The following is a 15,614-nucleotide window of genomic DNA, read 5'->3' on the forward strand; positions in this document are numbered from 1 at the left end:
ACTATCCCCAAAAGAAGGGGACTGCAGATGGCACTAACTCAGCCCCCAGCTTCGCAAATCTCATGATCAGCTGGTGGGAGGAGTAAGTGGCCTGTGCAGAGGACAATCGGGAATATACCCAGCATATCCTGATTGGTACCCAATATATTGATGACTTATTAATGCTCCGGAACGGTCCCCAAGACAAGGCACAGAGATTATTAGATACATTAAAAGACAAAATGGTAGCCCGGGCTGCATTTTTCAATTATAGACCCCGGGGACCCCCTGAGGCCATTTTCAATAAGGCAGTGGGGTCATGTTGCACCCCTTCCTGAATCTTTATAAGCTCCTAGGGAGCCCACCCCTTCGGCTGAAATCACCAAAGAAGGAGCGGAGGGAACGTGGCTCACCTCCCTGAGCCATCACAGGCCCCGGGGAGACCACCCTGCGGCAACAAATATTATCAAAAGAAGAGTGGCCCACCTTCCCAAGTCTCTAAAGGTCCTGGGACCCCATCCCACAGGGCCCCTAAACTCTTTAAAAGAGAGGGGTATGAAAACAACTCCTGGATAAATGAGCCTCGCTTCAGCAATGCGTGTCCAGGCTCAAAACAAGGGATAGCACAAATCGGTGAGTTCCAGAAGCTAGTCTATTTATAATTCTTTCATGAGCTAAAAGTGTATCATGCTGACAAACAAAGCCTACGCTTTTCAGCCTTCAACTGGGCCATATAGTCGTGCATTACAGAGTGTTTTTTTTAAAGAGAAACATCCCTTCTTTTCAACCACCCATTTAAAATTACATTAGACGAAATTCTTTCATGTCAGTCGAGTAATCATGTGCAGATTTCTTTGCAGTGGCATTGATCATCTCCTGTGCAACATAAAAATGTTCTTAAAAGATACAATTCTCTCTTGTGGATATTATTTTACTTGTAAAATACAAATCCATACAACTGTATTTCTGTTACGGTCAATCAAAAACTGAACAAATATTTTTTCCTTATGTACCTCATTTTATCCACATTTATGTTTTAATTTAATTTCACAAGCTGTTAGTGTGAAGAATAAACTGGAATTTCTAGCAATGGAGAGTCCCTTTTCCCCAAGTCATCATTCAACCAGTATAGTACTTTTATTTAAGAGACACTACAGTCAAGTTCACAAAAGATCGGTCCCTCCATATTAAAATCAAAACAGTCCTAAAAAATAAAACTTTATTCCTAGGAGTGTCTTCCGTGTTCTTAAAGTGTATCTGATTTTTTAAAGAACATCAAGTTTTCTTGGGGAGAGTGGGAAGTTCTCAGAATACCGTTTTCAAGGTGCAAACTGAGCAACATTTTTAAAATAGAGTAACATTTTTAAAATACATACTGGACAATAAGACCAATGCATACTGAACAACATTTTTAAAGTGCATACTAAACAGTAAAACCACTATAAAATGAATCAAATATTCTTAAGAAATAAGGGGGATTATTAGAAAAAAATGCATCATTCAAAAAGTGCAATATGCAAAGCTCATGAAGTCCATAGGAAAAGCATTTTTGACTTGCCTTTATCTTTGGTGCCGGTTGACGAATCTTCATAAACTTTTCGCAAAAAGTGTGCCGGTAATTCTATCTGTGCATAAAAAATTTCGGGGATCACTCCAGTGGGAGCTGATAAAAGGAGGGGGGAGGTAAAAAAAAGTGTGTTTCCAATGTTAATTTCGATTGGAGCATTGAACATGACTACAGCACGAACTGCTGGATGGAATTACACTAAATTTAGAAAAAAGGTAGCTTTTGGTGCACAGATTACGCTTTCAGTTATTTGGTACAAATCCATTTGGTAGTTTACAAGAAATTAAAGGAACTCCGAATTTGTATATCTGGTACGGTGAAGCCTTCGCAAATAATAATACATTCTGGCAGAGATCTAGTTGGCTGCCAACCCTTCAACAAGTAAGAGTTGGCAGCCATCTTGGGACTCCGTTTTAGCTGAATCCCCAAAACACGCACACAAACAAAGGAAAAGGGGGAATGTTATGAATACCTAAACCACGTAGCCTTGGTCCAGTGGTCCCAGAGCCCGGCAGTGCAAAATGTGTGAATATTTGTGAATATCTCTGTGAATTTTCCATGGGCCAGGTCCAGGGCCCATGCCGATATTTAGGAAATAAATAGAGGAGGCCCCCCTCCAAGGGTGTATTCATGCCCCGGGACCCCCACCACATACAAATGATATGAGGCTTCATGTGGACCCCCATGGGACCCATGGAACACCACCCACCTGGCACATGTGCCCCCGCCTACAGTTTTTGTGAGCCCTAGGGACCACCAGCTCCTCGGGGCTATATTAAAGAATATATAAAGGGTCCGTGGGGACCCCTAGCCCAGGTACCACCACCTCCCCGGGGTAAATGCAAAAATAAAACGTAGAGGGGGCCATGTAGCCCCCCTTCCCAGTCCATATATGACGCCGGGGACCACCATCTCCCTGGTGCCAATAATGACCTCTGGGGGCCGCCACTCCAGTTGGTGCCCACCCCTGGACATGTGTAATTTGCAGATATATATAATCTGCAAATTAGCTAAATTAGTCAATTTGTTTGCATCCAAAGAAGGATGATATTACAAAGAGGCCATCTGGTTCCGAATAAGGGGGTGGTTGTCTCATTTGCATGGCGAGGTTTTAGATATAAAGAGGGGAACCCACATTATTCCTGGTGCATGGTACATGTGCCATTACAATACAAGTTGTGTGACTTTCTGGAATACCATATGGGAATATTTCTATAATGGGCTCCATTGGCTATGGAAAAAGCCCCACTCTGTTTGATTCTGTGAAGGGGAATGATAGCTCAGTGGCTAAAAACCTTTCTACTGATAGTAGCACTTGAAGACTTATAAATGAATAATCTGTAATAATATGTACAGCAGTGAAACATTATGCCAGCCAACGGTGAAAAATATTTTGTAAAATACATTGTCCTTGTAAAGCATTTGCAAATAACCGACAGTAATACAGTGTAAGCACTATAAAAGGACATCACACCAGTTAAAAAAATTAGCCAAAAACGATAAAAATCCACAATACAATACTCAAAAATCTACAGTTGTCAAAATAATAGCCCTGGACGGTGTTGGTATCTCCGTCCGGGGGTATCACGGCGTTGTGAGTACCAAATCCAAACAGTTCAGGCTGACTGCGGTGTTGCGGACCAGCTACGGTGTCGGAAAGACCCGCAAACAATACCTGTTAGTAATGCAGGGCGTCGAAGCCCTTGAAGTCACTCATGTTGCAGGTCGAGCTCCTTTCTGTTGGCATCGGGTGCTGCGGTGCGAAGTGCAGCGGTGAAGGGTGCAGTGCCCCCAGGTCGCGGTGCGAGCAGCGGCTCGGTGGGGGCGTCGGATGGCGTCGTCAGTGAGACCAGGTCCACGGTGCGAGATGAAGGCAGCGCTCATCATGGTGCTGGCAGGTCACGGTGCAAGCAGCAGCATCGTAGTTGCTGAATGGCTGTCGTTGACTGATGAACTGGAGTCGATGGTACTGGCATCGGTAGGCCAAGGCTGCAGTGTGGGATGAGGGCGGTGCATCCTGTAACTTTACGAGCAGTGCCCTCAAACCATGGTGGAAGCAGCGGCATCGATTTAGGTGTGGAATGACATTGTCGGGATACCAAGGCATCGTCGTGAAGCAAGGCGGAGCGGAGTGTGGTGCGAGCAACGGCTCAGTGGCAGCATCAGATGGCGTCATCGGTGAGACCAGGGTCGCGGTGCAGCATTGCGGCAGTGCCCTCTGCGGTGCCAATGCGTCGCCGTGAAGCGAGGCGGCGTCATCGGTGAGACCAAGGTTGCGGTGCAGCGTTGCAGCAGTGCCCTCTGCAGTGCTGTCAGGACACGGAGTCAGCAGCGGCGTTGTAGACATCATCGAGTTGCTTTTCCTCTGCTGCAGTACAAAACACACAATCCCCAGTGCGGCAGGTTAAAGAGCTTGAAGTCTTTGTTGTTCCTGAGACTTCGTGAACAGGGGGCAAGCTCTACCCCAAGCCCTTGGAGAAACTCCAAAAGCATATTGCAGAAAGTTCAGTCCAGTCCTTTTACTGCCCACGACAGAAGCAGCCACTGCTGGTCAACACAGCAAAGTTGTAGGTCCTCCTCACAGCTTCTCCAGCTCTTCATCTTGGCAGTCTTCTTGATCCAAAGGAGTTCTAAAGTTCTGGGGTCCGGGCCCCATAATTTATATCCCCAAATCCTTTGATCTCTTAGGCAGAGAGTGTCCGTGCCCAGCCAGAACCAGTTCTGCCTTCTCTGGTGTGATTTCCTGGCAGGAGGTGGAGACAGCGTTGTCAGAGGCAGACCAGGCCCTTTGAGGTGCAAGCTAATCTCCTCCCCTTCCCCGATCGCAGACCAGGTCTATTCAGTTTTTTCCTGATCCACCTAGACTATCTGGAGCCACTCAGTTATGTTTATAAGATGTTATAAACAAACTTTTCATTCTGTCCTATGGGAAACAGGTAGCCTTGCAGTAGGGAAAAACGATTTGGGCTGTAATTCGCTACCAGGACATGCCACACACACCAAGGCATGTCCTACCTTTCACATACACTGCACCCTGCCCACAGGGGTACCTTGGGCCGACCTTAGGGGTGCCCGACATGTAAGAAAAGGGAAAGTTAGGGACTGGCAAGTGTGTGCACTGGCCAAGTCGACATGGCAGTAACAAACTGCGCGCAGACTCTGCAATGGCAGGTCTGTGTTACCGTTTTTAGGGCTACTCACGGGGTGGCACAACCAGTGCTGCAGGTCCCCGAGTAGTACTTGATTCACCTGCCGTAGCACATGCAGTGCACTTTACTAGGGGCTAACAGGTAAATCAAATGTCCAAACATTGAAACACTAATCAATACCACAATTTACCATAGGAACTCCTGCCCGTTACCACTGATCAGCAGTGCGGAAAGTGCACAGAAACGCTACGCCAGCCAAAACAGAGTCAAAACCGGTAGGGCAGAAAGCAAAAACTCAAGGGAAACTCGCCAAAAGATGCAAAGTCTAACAACTATTTAGCACCAAGGCACTAGAGGAAATTAAATGAGATATGAGTGTGCCAGTCAGTCACAGCACATCACGTGATCAAGTTCTCATAAAAGTCCTCATGAATTAGTCAATGCAGTCCCCGAAAACGAACTTTATCCGGAACCTTATGGCATTGCTATAATTAGTAACTGGTTAAAGAATCTTTACTGAGATGTGCATGATCTTTCTTTTAGTCTGTACTCTTTCAAACTGTAGCCTGAAAATCTGCCAAACATCTGGCCAACTTGGACCAAAGTTGGACACCACTGCTTTAGAGAAAATCTGAAGTAAACTCACATTTAAAGGTGGAGACAAAGAGTATCCAGAATATTTTTCCTGTTGTTTTTATATTCGTATTCAGTGAATCCCTAGCGCAAATAAGAATATACAATAGCACAACAAAGCCACCTTAAACACGAAGGCCAGTTTCTCGCCATCTCTGTGGAGTCAAACTTACACTGAGCACAATAATATTATAAAACAGAATTCTCATAAGATACATTTAGAGCACCTCTTCCATGTACAGTAAAATCAAGAAAAAGTTAGACAATCATCTTTTTATTATGTGACAGGGATATGTTCTAATGGCAGCATTTTATTTTTCCTGGTAGTTCTTTTTACCTACTTATACCTTTCCATTGGAGGATAGATTATGCACACAAGATAACAGGCACAATTCAATACAAGACTGTTTGTCCTTTGCATAGGGAAGGATTCAATTATCCTTTGCTGTGCAAAAGGGCTGTGCAAAGTGAGGCACAAATGGCCTACCTTATTAATAATATTATGCCAAGAAACGAATGTGCACTTTTTTCAACACTGTGTAATGATGGGATGGAGGCCTGCACAGAAGAGAAGATCTCCAATACAGCATACACAATGTGCCTCTTTTGTGAAAGGAGAAAGAAATGGGGTAACTGTGTATTTTAAATGTAGCGTGGGTAATCTGCCTATTGCAAAATATACACGGTTAATCAATGTAACAGTCACTGGAAATCAAATAAACTTTTTCTTGTAACTAGGTTAATTCTTTTGTTTCAGATACAAACATCATAACACCATTGCAATACAACCGGGGAGATTTTTTATGAAAGTGACACAAAGTGGCGTCAAATCTTTTTTTGCTATTTACCTTCCAGCGTGCTGAAAATAATGTGAAAGTAACGCAAAGCAGTGCATATCGCTGCTTTGCATTACTTAGCGCCAAAGGGGGCGTACCCATTTAACCACCTGAGGTTTCTGATTCTAAAACCTATTTACTGAATAAAGTTTAGCATCAGAAAACTGCACCCTTTTGACCTAGGTGCAACAAAAGAGAAATGCTTTCATTTCTCCTTCCATTTCCAACTTTGTATATGCGCTGCACTTTACACCACACATACAAAGAGGGAAAAGGGTTAAAGCTAGTCTAAGCATGGTATGTTGTACTTGAAAGCTATCCTACTTTTTTTGTTGCTGTTGCAGTTTCATATAGCACAAATTCGACCCAAAGGTGTTGGAGTGCTTTACATGAGCATCAGTTACATTACACAAGGACACATTCATTTTTTGGTAGGCGGGGAGATTACGTGATTTTCCCAGAATTGCAGGATGTTGAGCCGATGCTAATACCCGAACCTGGTTCCTCAGCTCTAAAGTGGTCAGAGCTGGACGTCAGGCCACATCCTTCCAGTACAAAACCTATGCTAGAGTCAAGGAGACACCCTTGCACTATGGCTGAAAGATGTACATGGCAGACAGAAACTGATTTCAGCACTGGTGCTACGGAAAGGGGTGTAGAGGATATATGACGTTACCACGCGTTCTTTTACCACGCAGACCATTACCACGCATTTTTTACAACGCAGGACCCTTTACCACGCATACCTTTACAACGCTGGTATTTACAACGCAGGTACTATTACAACGCATACCATTACAACGTAAGTATAGGTAAGTAAATAATATGGTAAAATAATGTAATTATTAATAATATTTTTTTAATTAATAAATTATTATTTTAATATTTAATATTTTAATTATTTATATTAATATTTATTTATTAATTTTTGAATATATATGTTAAAAATACCCCTGTACCCCAAAACCCAAACCCAGCCCTAAAACCTAAAAATACCCCTGAACCCCAAAACCCAAACCCAGCCCTGAACCCTAAAAATACCCCTGTACCCCAAAAACTGAAAACTGACCCTGAACCCTAAAAATACCCCTGTACCCCAAAAACTGAAAACTGACCCTGAACCCTAAAAATACCCCTGTACCCCAAAAACTGAAAACTGACCCTAAAAATACCCCTGTACCCAAAAACTGAAAACTGACCCTGAACCCTAAAAATACCCCTGTACCCAAAAACTGAAAACTGACCCTGAACCCTAAAAATACCCCTGTACCCCAAAAACTGAAAACTGACCCTGAACCCTAAAAATACCCCTGTACCCAAAAACTGAAAACTGACCCTGAACCCTAAAAATACCCCTTTACCCAAAAACTGAAAACTGACCCTGAACCCTAAAAATACCCATTTACCCAAAACCCAAACCTAAAATATTTTAAATAAAATTATATACTTACCAATACTTACGTTGTAATGGTATGCGTTGTAAAGGTACCTGCGTTGTAAATACCAGCGTTGTAATGGTATGCGTGGTAAAGGGTCCTGCGTTGTAAAAGTTGCGTGGTAAAGGTAGGTCGTGGTAAAAGTTGCGTGGTAAAGGTTGTATACCGGGTGTAGAGTGCCATATTTCTGTAAATATGGCGATCTCCCCCTCTCTTCTTTTCACGCAGTGCAGCATTTGTGGCTGGTGCACTTCACTGCTTGAGTAAGCAATACATCTGGCCCAAAATGTTTTATTTGCCATGATTTGCTTCCTGCATAACAGATGCTGTAAAGGATATGGAGGAGTGGTAAGTTAATGAAAACACTCTAGTTATAAGAGCACAGTGATGCATTGGGGAGTTTGTGGCCTTAATGTATACAACTGGCAGCGGCCGCTGTGAGTGTAATGCATTTTTTCTGCACACTTGGCTCGGTGAGCAGTTTCACAGAGGCCTTGCAAATTTGGAGAGCATTAGGAAAGAACATTGAGGAAGAAGTACCCTATCAACGAAAGGTAACTAGTGGAAAAAAAAATATTGCAATGGTGAGCCTAACAGTATCATTAGAGTGACACTTTAGAAAATGTAAAGAAAAAACGATGCTCAGAATAGAGCATGCTACAATTGGTGAATTATCAATCTCTCATGGATTAGGGCGAGACAAAGTTCACATGGTAGGACCTCCGTCACTGTCTGGTTTTCAGACATTGTTAAAGGAACATCTTGGCGAGGCACTCTCTGCTCCGCCCAGTGACTACAGTCTGTGTTTGCACAGTGTAAGCGGCCAGCAGGGCCGGACTGGGAGCCCAAAGCAGCCCTTGGCAATTTTGTCAGACCAGCCCAGGGGTTGCAAGCGTGAAGCACTGCTGCTTTTGTTACTGGGGGCCGATATTGCAGCCCTGCTGCAAAACCAGCCCCCAGAAACAAAACCGGCACCCAGCCACCCAGGGAAATGCCCGGCACCCGCTATTGCCTGTCCGGCCCTGGCTGTCAGAAATGTACACCTTGCACATCTCCGCAGCCGATAATCATTCAGTGCTTGGTGCCTGCAGGGGCATTCACAAAGCATGTGTGCATCACGTTGCCCCTCGCCATGTGTGCATTGAAATTCACACTAGCAAGTTTACAATGTAATACAGATTTGTTTATTGAGAATTGGTACCCTGCCAATTAGTATTGAGAATCTGGACCAGGGTATGGTGACAGCAGAAAAATATCCGGATTGTTTTTTCAAAAACAGTCCTGTCCTTGGTGTTTGCTTTAATAAAATTCACAAGGGAGTCTCATGCATGCACACTTCCTTCCTGAAATCATTTACTAATGATGTACAGAGAAAATAGGTTTCCTTTCCTAAGAGAGGGTTTGGACGGTTCTTAATTTGAGAGTCAATGCATACTTTTTTCTCTATGGATTAAAAAGAACAACCCCCTTTGCTCAATTTGTTTCTAACACCAGACTAACTAATTTCACTGAAAAGAACGCATGAAGTTACTTTAACTTTCTTATCACATAAACAATATCTTCAAACAAATATAGAGCATATTCTCAAATATGGAGCAAAAGAGTATGTAAATAAAATCATTTTCTACACCATCGTTATTTTGGATTCAAGCAGGAATGCATCAGGCTAAATGCTATTTTGCATCCAAAGAGCTCTCTGTGAAAAGAAAAATAAGGCGAGTACTTTGCTTTTATCAGGAGCCACCATGAGGTGACACCTCAAGGTTAGTGTGTAACCTCGCAAAACCAAAGGAAATGATAGACGGAGCGTTGACAATACAAGCACTCACCCCCAGTCAACTGAACTGGGTTTAATCCATCACCATTCTTTAGCCCACTCTGCCACCCCAGTTCAGACATGGGCATATGCAAATCAGTCTGACCCTGTGCCTCATGGGAACAGTCCAGCCCGAACTGCCAAGCCATGTCTTCCCTGGACCGGAAACAAGCTTCCCAGGACCGGTTTCTGGCATTGCAGCCGTCTTCAGCCGGGCTTGCTTGAATCCAGTGGAAAAGTGAGCAAGTGACTCACTTCTGAGCATACCCTGCTACTTATGGCGAACAAAGCAAAACCAAAGGAAATGATGGACGGAGCGTTGACAATACAAGCACTCACCCCCAGTCAACTGATCTGGGTTTAATCCATCACCATTCTTTAGCCCACTTGGCCACCCCAGTTCAGACATGGCCATATGCAAATCAGTCTGACCCTGTGCCTCATGGGAACAGTCCAGCCCGAACTGCCAAGCCATGTCTTCCCTGGACCGGAAACAAGCTTCCCAGGACCGGTTTCTGGCATTGCAGCCGTCTTCAGCCGGGCTTGCTTGAATCCAGTGGCAAAGTGAGCAAGGGACTCACGTCTGAGCATACCCTGCCAACTTATGGCGAACAAAGCTGGACTGTTCCCATGAGACACAGGGTCAAGGCTGATTTGCATATGGCCATGTCTGAACTGGGAAGGTGTGGAGTGCAAAAAACGATGGATTTAGGCCCAGATCTCTGTACTGGGGTGAATGTATGACATTGTTCTGCATTCTGTCCATCAACTGTTGGTTTTGCATTTAGTGTGTAACCTCGCCTGACATGAGAGCTGGTCCTGGATGCTGGTGAGAAAACATCAAATCAATAAGGGAACACAATAGTCCTCATTGAAGATAAGTGGCAAAGCAAAACAAATGATTAAAGTGTTACCAACAATGAAACAACGTAAACAGAGATAAAATATTGAAGAGTCACCCCAGAAGTCAATTCTTAATGTTGCAATGATTTGAGAGGGACCTTTGCCACACAAAAGGAGAATGAAGGAATACTTGTAGATAGTGTAACCACTGGCAATCGCTAGGGCACCAATCCAACCCATCATTTTCCACTTAGTGTACCACTCTACGCAGAGGTCTGCCTTAGACTGTCACACAAATCGGAACTGAACCTGCTCCTCATTTGAACAATCCATCCCAAACTGCCAGACAAGGCATCCTTCCAGAAGGGTGCACCAGATACTGCTGACTGTGGTTGTCTAGAGAGTCACAATGGGGCAAAAAATGTTTGAATGGAATGCTACCTCAAGCAGTTGCTTTTTGAAAGAATTCCTCCATTCATCTTTGTGGAAGATAAATGAAAAACACTACAGTTCTCATGGGAAAACAAAATAAAAATGTGTGTGTGTGTAGATGGCGTCCTGAGCAGTGCTCCTCTCTTCAACACCAAGAATATATCTGTGCAGGTCACTTTTGGTCCCAGTCAACTCTGGAACAATGCAAAATAGCAGTTTCTTCCTTGAGATCTTTGCTGTCCCTGCACTTTGCTTACCATTTATCAATCAATCAATCAGAGTTTGTATAGCTCAGCACTGTCACTCCTAGGGGTATGTGGGCACTGAGGGTGCCATGTGTTTGTCAAATGCCAGGCCGTGAGTTGCCTTTGAAGTCCGCCAGGGAGGGTCATGTTCAGAGATGATGTGGTAGGCTGTTACAGGTCTTGGCGGGAATGTAGGAGAATTAGCAACCCTAGATGTGGCTTCAACGGATGCAGGGGGTGTGTGTATCAGGGCGAGTGATACGGCGCACAGGTGTCTTGCAGGCAGATGGAAGTTCAGTCGATGGTTGATGTAGGATGATCCCTGATAGTGTAGGGTTTTGTAGGCATGCTTGAGGATCTTGAACTGGTATCTCTTCTGGATGGGGAGCCAGTGGAGGCTTCTGAGGTAGGGTGATGTGGGTGTGGGTCCGTTTGAGGAGGTCCATAATGAGTCTGTGTAAAATCCAGTTTAAATCAAGTACAGAGGTAAATAGGTTGAAATTAAGATGAGTTTATTGAGAAGATAGAAAATCCCATCCATCAGGTCTGAGCAATTTGGAGCAACTGACTCCAAACACTCCATGGAGTCACTCATAAGATAACAAGCAAGGTTATAACATGAAACCTACATATATTTACAGTAAGTATTAAAATAAATTCACCATTGTAACACACCTTCCTCCTATATAACAAAAACACAGCAAAAGAAATACAAGATTCTGTTAATACAATCACTTCATTACATAGTCATTAAATTTTGCAGGCATTTTGATAGTTCTGCTGGATTTCCCTTTTTCAGGAATATCACCAGCGGTATTAGAAAGGGATTTGTCAGGATTTTTATGAATCAAGGAATTCTTTATAACAACTACTCTATTGAGGTTCCAAATTCTTGCATCTTCTGTCTTGATAGCATTAGTAAGAACTTTGACAACTTTATGAAATTTTTTAAACAGATCAGAAGATTTACGCTCAATGGGTGCTCTAAGCATAACTAGATCACCTACAGACACTTGAGTTTTCCTGACCCTTTTAAAATCATCTAACCTCAACTTGCGTTCACAAATTTTTTTTTCCTCTCTACATTTCCAATTTTTATGCAACACATTAGCATCATCCCTTGTGCACAACAAGTTATTAACCCAAAAAGGCGTAATGTACGTATTAGGTCGTCTACTTTTGAGTAAGTCAAACGGTGTACAACCTGTCGTGCTATGAGGAGTAATTCTATAAATTTCCACAATTTTCCCAACTTCCTCTTTCCAATCAATTTTGTTCTGTTTAGATAAAGAAATAGATTCCTTAAGTACTCGAACAAAGCGCTCAACCATTCCATCACTTTCTGGGTGGTATAAAGAACAGCGTTTATGCTTAATGGCACATTTATCCAAGAATTCTTCAATTTTCCTGAAAACAAATTGAACACCGTTATCGGTGAGTAAAAAACCCAGGGAGTCCTTCTCTCGCGAACACTTCTTTTAGAAATTTTATGCCATTCTTGGTATCAATAACTCTGGTTATTTTAATTTCTGGCCATCTAGAAAATAAGTCTATGAGCACAAAAATATAAGTATCACCCTCATTGAATTTTACTGGACCTAAAATGTCGAGTGCCAATTCGTCCCATGGCCCCTTAGATCTTTCTCATATGACTATAGGTTGTACTCTTGGTTTGAAGCATTTTTCACTCAAGGTACAGGGAATACACTCTCTCACCACACGCTCAATCTCCATATCCATGCCAGCCCACCAGTAATTTTGTCTGATACTTTCTTTTGTTTTCGAAATGCCTTGATGGCCCTGATGTGCCAAATCAATAAGTTCCTTACGAAAACACGTTGGAGGAATTAGCCTGGTGCCTCTAAATATCAAGCAATCTGACTTGGAGATCTCATGCTTAACATTCCATATCTCTCACAGACACCTTGTTTCTTTTTTTGCCAACCATTCTCAACAAAAGAAGCTAACTCTAAGAGTTCATGATCATTCTCACACTCCTCACGCCATTTTTTTCCTTTAATGCCATCATTCTCAATTACGCAAACACACTCCAAGTTTTCTATTTCTTGTTGATCATTGCCCTCATCATGGAGTGTAACCAATGTGGATAAAGCATCAGCGGTACAATTGCGTACTCCAGGTAAGTACTCCACAATGAAATCGTACCCTTGAAGATCAATCACCCATCTTGAAATCCTGCTGGAAATAGCATCAATACCTTTTCTGTTGAAGACCTCAACTAGCAGTTTATGATCCGTATGAACAGTAAATTTGGTGCCCCACAACAGATTTTAAAATTTTTGATGGCCCAATATACTACCAAAGCCTCCCTTTCTATTACCGAATAACGAACTTCAGCACTCCTGAGACTCCTTGAAAGAAAAAGAATCACTTTGGTTTCACCTTTACATTCTTGTTGCAAGACTGCTCCCAGCCCTTACAAACTCGCATCAGTTATAAGGAAAGTTTTCCCTTCAGGATTGAAAATTCTAAGCTAGGGAGTGTCTTGAAGTAGACTCAATACTGACAAACTCTTTCTCACACTCCTCACTCCAAACAAATTCCACACCTTTACAAAGGAGAGTACGCATGTTAATACATTTTTCTGCAAACCCTTTAACAAATTGCTGTAATACTCAGCCATTCCTCAGATCTTCCTTACTGTTGGGTGAGGCTAAGCTTTCAATAGATTCAACCAATTCACGTTTTGGCTCAACTCCCTTTCCTGAGATGGAATGACCAAGATAATCAATTGAAGATCTCCTAAATTTGCACTTATCTAACCTAATGGTAAGATTGTATAAGTTGAATTTGCCTAAAACTTCTTTAAGTCTCTGATCATGTTCTTCATTATCCATGCCAAAGATTAACACATCATCTTGGTAAATTTTCACTCCTTTTTGTTTTTTTAAAACTTTCTCTAAATCCCTCTGAAAAACAGAGGCCGCAGAGATCAACCCAAAAGATAAGCTTTTAAACATAAACGCCCAAAAGGCGTTATGAAAGATGTATAATCCCTAGGTTCTTCCTCTAGCTTGATTTGATGGTACGCCGACTTAAGATCAACAGTTGAGAAGACATTTGCCCCTTCAAATAACATTGACATCTCAGAAAATCTTGGGAAGAGGGTATTTATCCACAATAACCTATTTGTTTAATTCTCTGAGGTCAATGCAGAGACAGAGGGACCCATCAGATTTCCGCGCGGCCACATCCAGAGCCAACCATTGAGTCCCTTCAACCTCTTCAATGATCCCATCTTAAGCATTCTAACTCTTCACAAAATACTTTAGGAAATGATTTCTTAAGATCTAAGGTAAACTTCTCATTACAACCAATCTCATTGATAACAAAGTTCTCCTTCAGAATAATTGGTGGATCACTGTTGGGATCCAACATTACCCCCAAATCTCCCTGATGTACCCAACTCAAAATACTGTCACCTTTGAGAGACACGTGTACTTTCCGGAAACATATGTCCCTTTATACTCAATCAGCCCAAAAAAGTATCCCATGAGTTTTATCAGTTCCCCGCCATAGGCAAAAGGATTTATATCAGCCTTCCAAAGTTTAACTTTGTTCTTCAAACAGTTCAAAACATTTTTTGGGGATATTATGGTAATCTTAGCCCCTGAATCAAACAGAACCTTGGTACCACAATGTTCTACAAATATTTCATCATAGGGTCCTTTCGTTTTATCACTCGAAATTTGTGCAACAATTTGTCCACAGTCACAATCAGAATCTGATGTACATTAATTTTCTTCATTTTTGGATACCATGTTAACCTTTTTTTTCAATTCTTAGCTTTGCAAGAAGATGTTAAGTGACCAATGTTTTTGTAAATGCCACACTTTGCCTTTAAAGCGGGACACTTATCATTTGCTAAAATATTAGGGTTGCCTCATCTAAAACATTTAAAGTGTGATTCTGGTTTCTTAACCATCTTACCATCTTTTGTTTCACCTTTCTCCTTAATATTCACTTTCCCTTTCAAATGTACCTTCACCTCTTGAATAGACTCACTTTTTATTTTCTTGTTTGAGATGACTTCTACGCATTTAAGAGGATGTATGACGTTAGAACGCATACATTGACAACGCGTACCTTTACAACGCGTTCGTAACAACGAAAGTTGTTACCACGCATTGCGCTGGGGGGCGCAAAATTGATTAATTTAATTTACTATTCCAACACCAGTCCCCGTGGATAGTAGGGAAGGTGTTGGGATAGTAAATTAAATCATTTACTATCCTTGAGCGCCCCCCAGTGCAATGCGTGGTAACAACTTTCGTTGTTACGCCCGCGTTGTAAAGGTATTCCGTTGTAATGCTTGCGTTCTAAACGCTGCATACCATTTAAGAGAATGTTCAATTTGCTTAGCAATGTTTACAACCTCATCAAGTGAAGGTTCATCCTTTTGCCCAATGTCATCTCTCACTTTCTGTATGTTGCAGCCCAACATAAATTGATCTCTTATTCTTTCCTCTAAAAGTGAGCCAAATTTGCATGAGGACCCCAACTTTCGGAGTGAATTTATATAATTTTCGACTGACTCACCGTCATTTTGATTGAGCCTCACAAAATGATATAGTTCTAGAATGGTGCTGACTTTTGGGAGGTAGTGTCCATCTAATTTCAATGTACAGATCTCATACTCATTTAATGATGAATCATT

The 15,614-nt window shown here is 42.3% G+C and overlaps 1 long non-coding RNA gene across 1 annotated transcript in view; it reads right to left on the minus strand.

The window, feature by feature from the left end:
- Window positions 1-15,614, minus strand: part of LOC144827453 (uncharacterized) — a 1,218,604-nt gene that overhangs the window by 510,782 nt on the left and 692,208 nt on the right. The gene's annotated exons all lie outside the window — the stretch shown is intronic.

The sequence above is a fragment of the Lissotriton helveticus genome, chromosome 4_1 (assembly GCF_964261635.1).
Source record: "Lissotriton helveticus chromosome 4_1, aLisHel1.1, whole genome shotgun sequence".
NCBI classification, from domain to species: domain Eukaryota; kingdom Metazoa; phylum Chordata; class Amphibia; order Caudata; family Salamandridae; genus Lissotriton; species Lissotriton helveticus.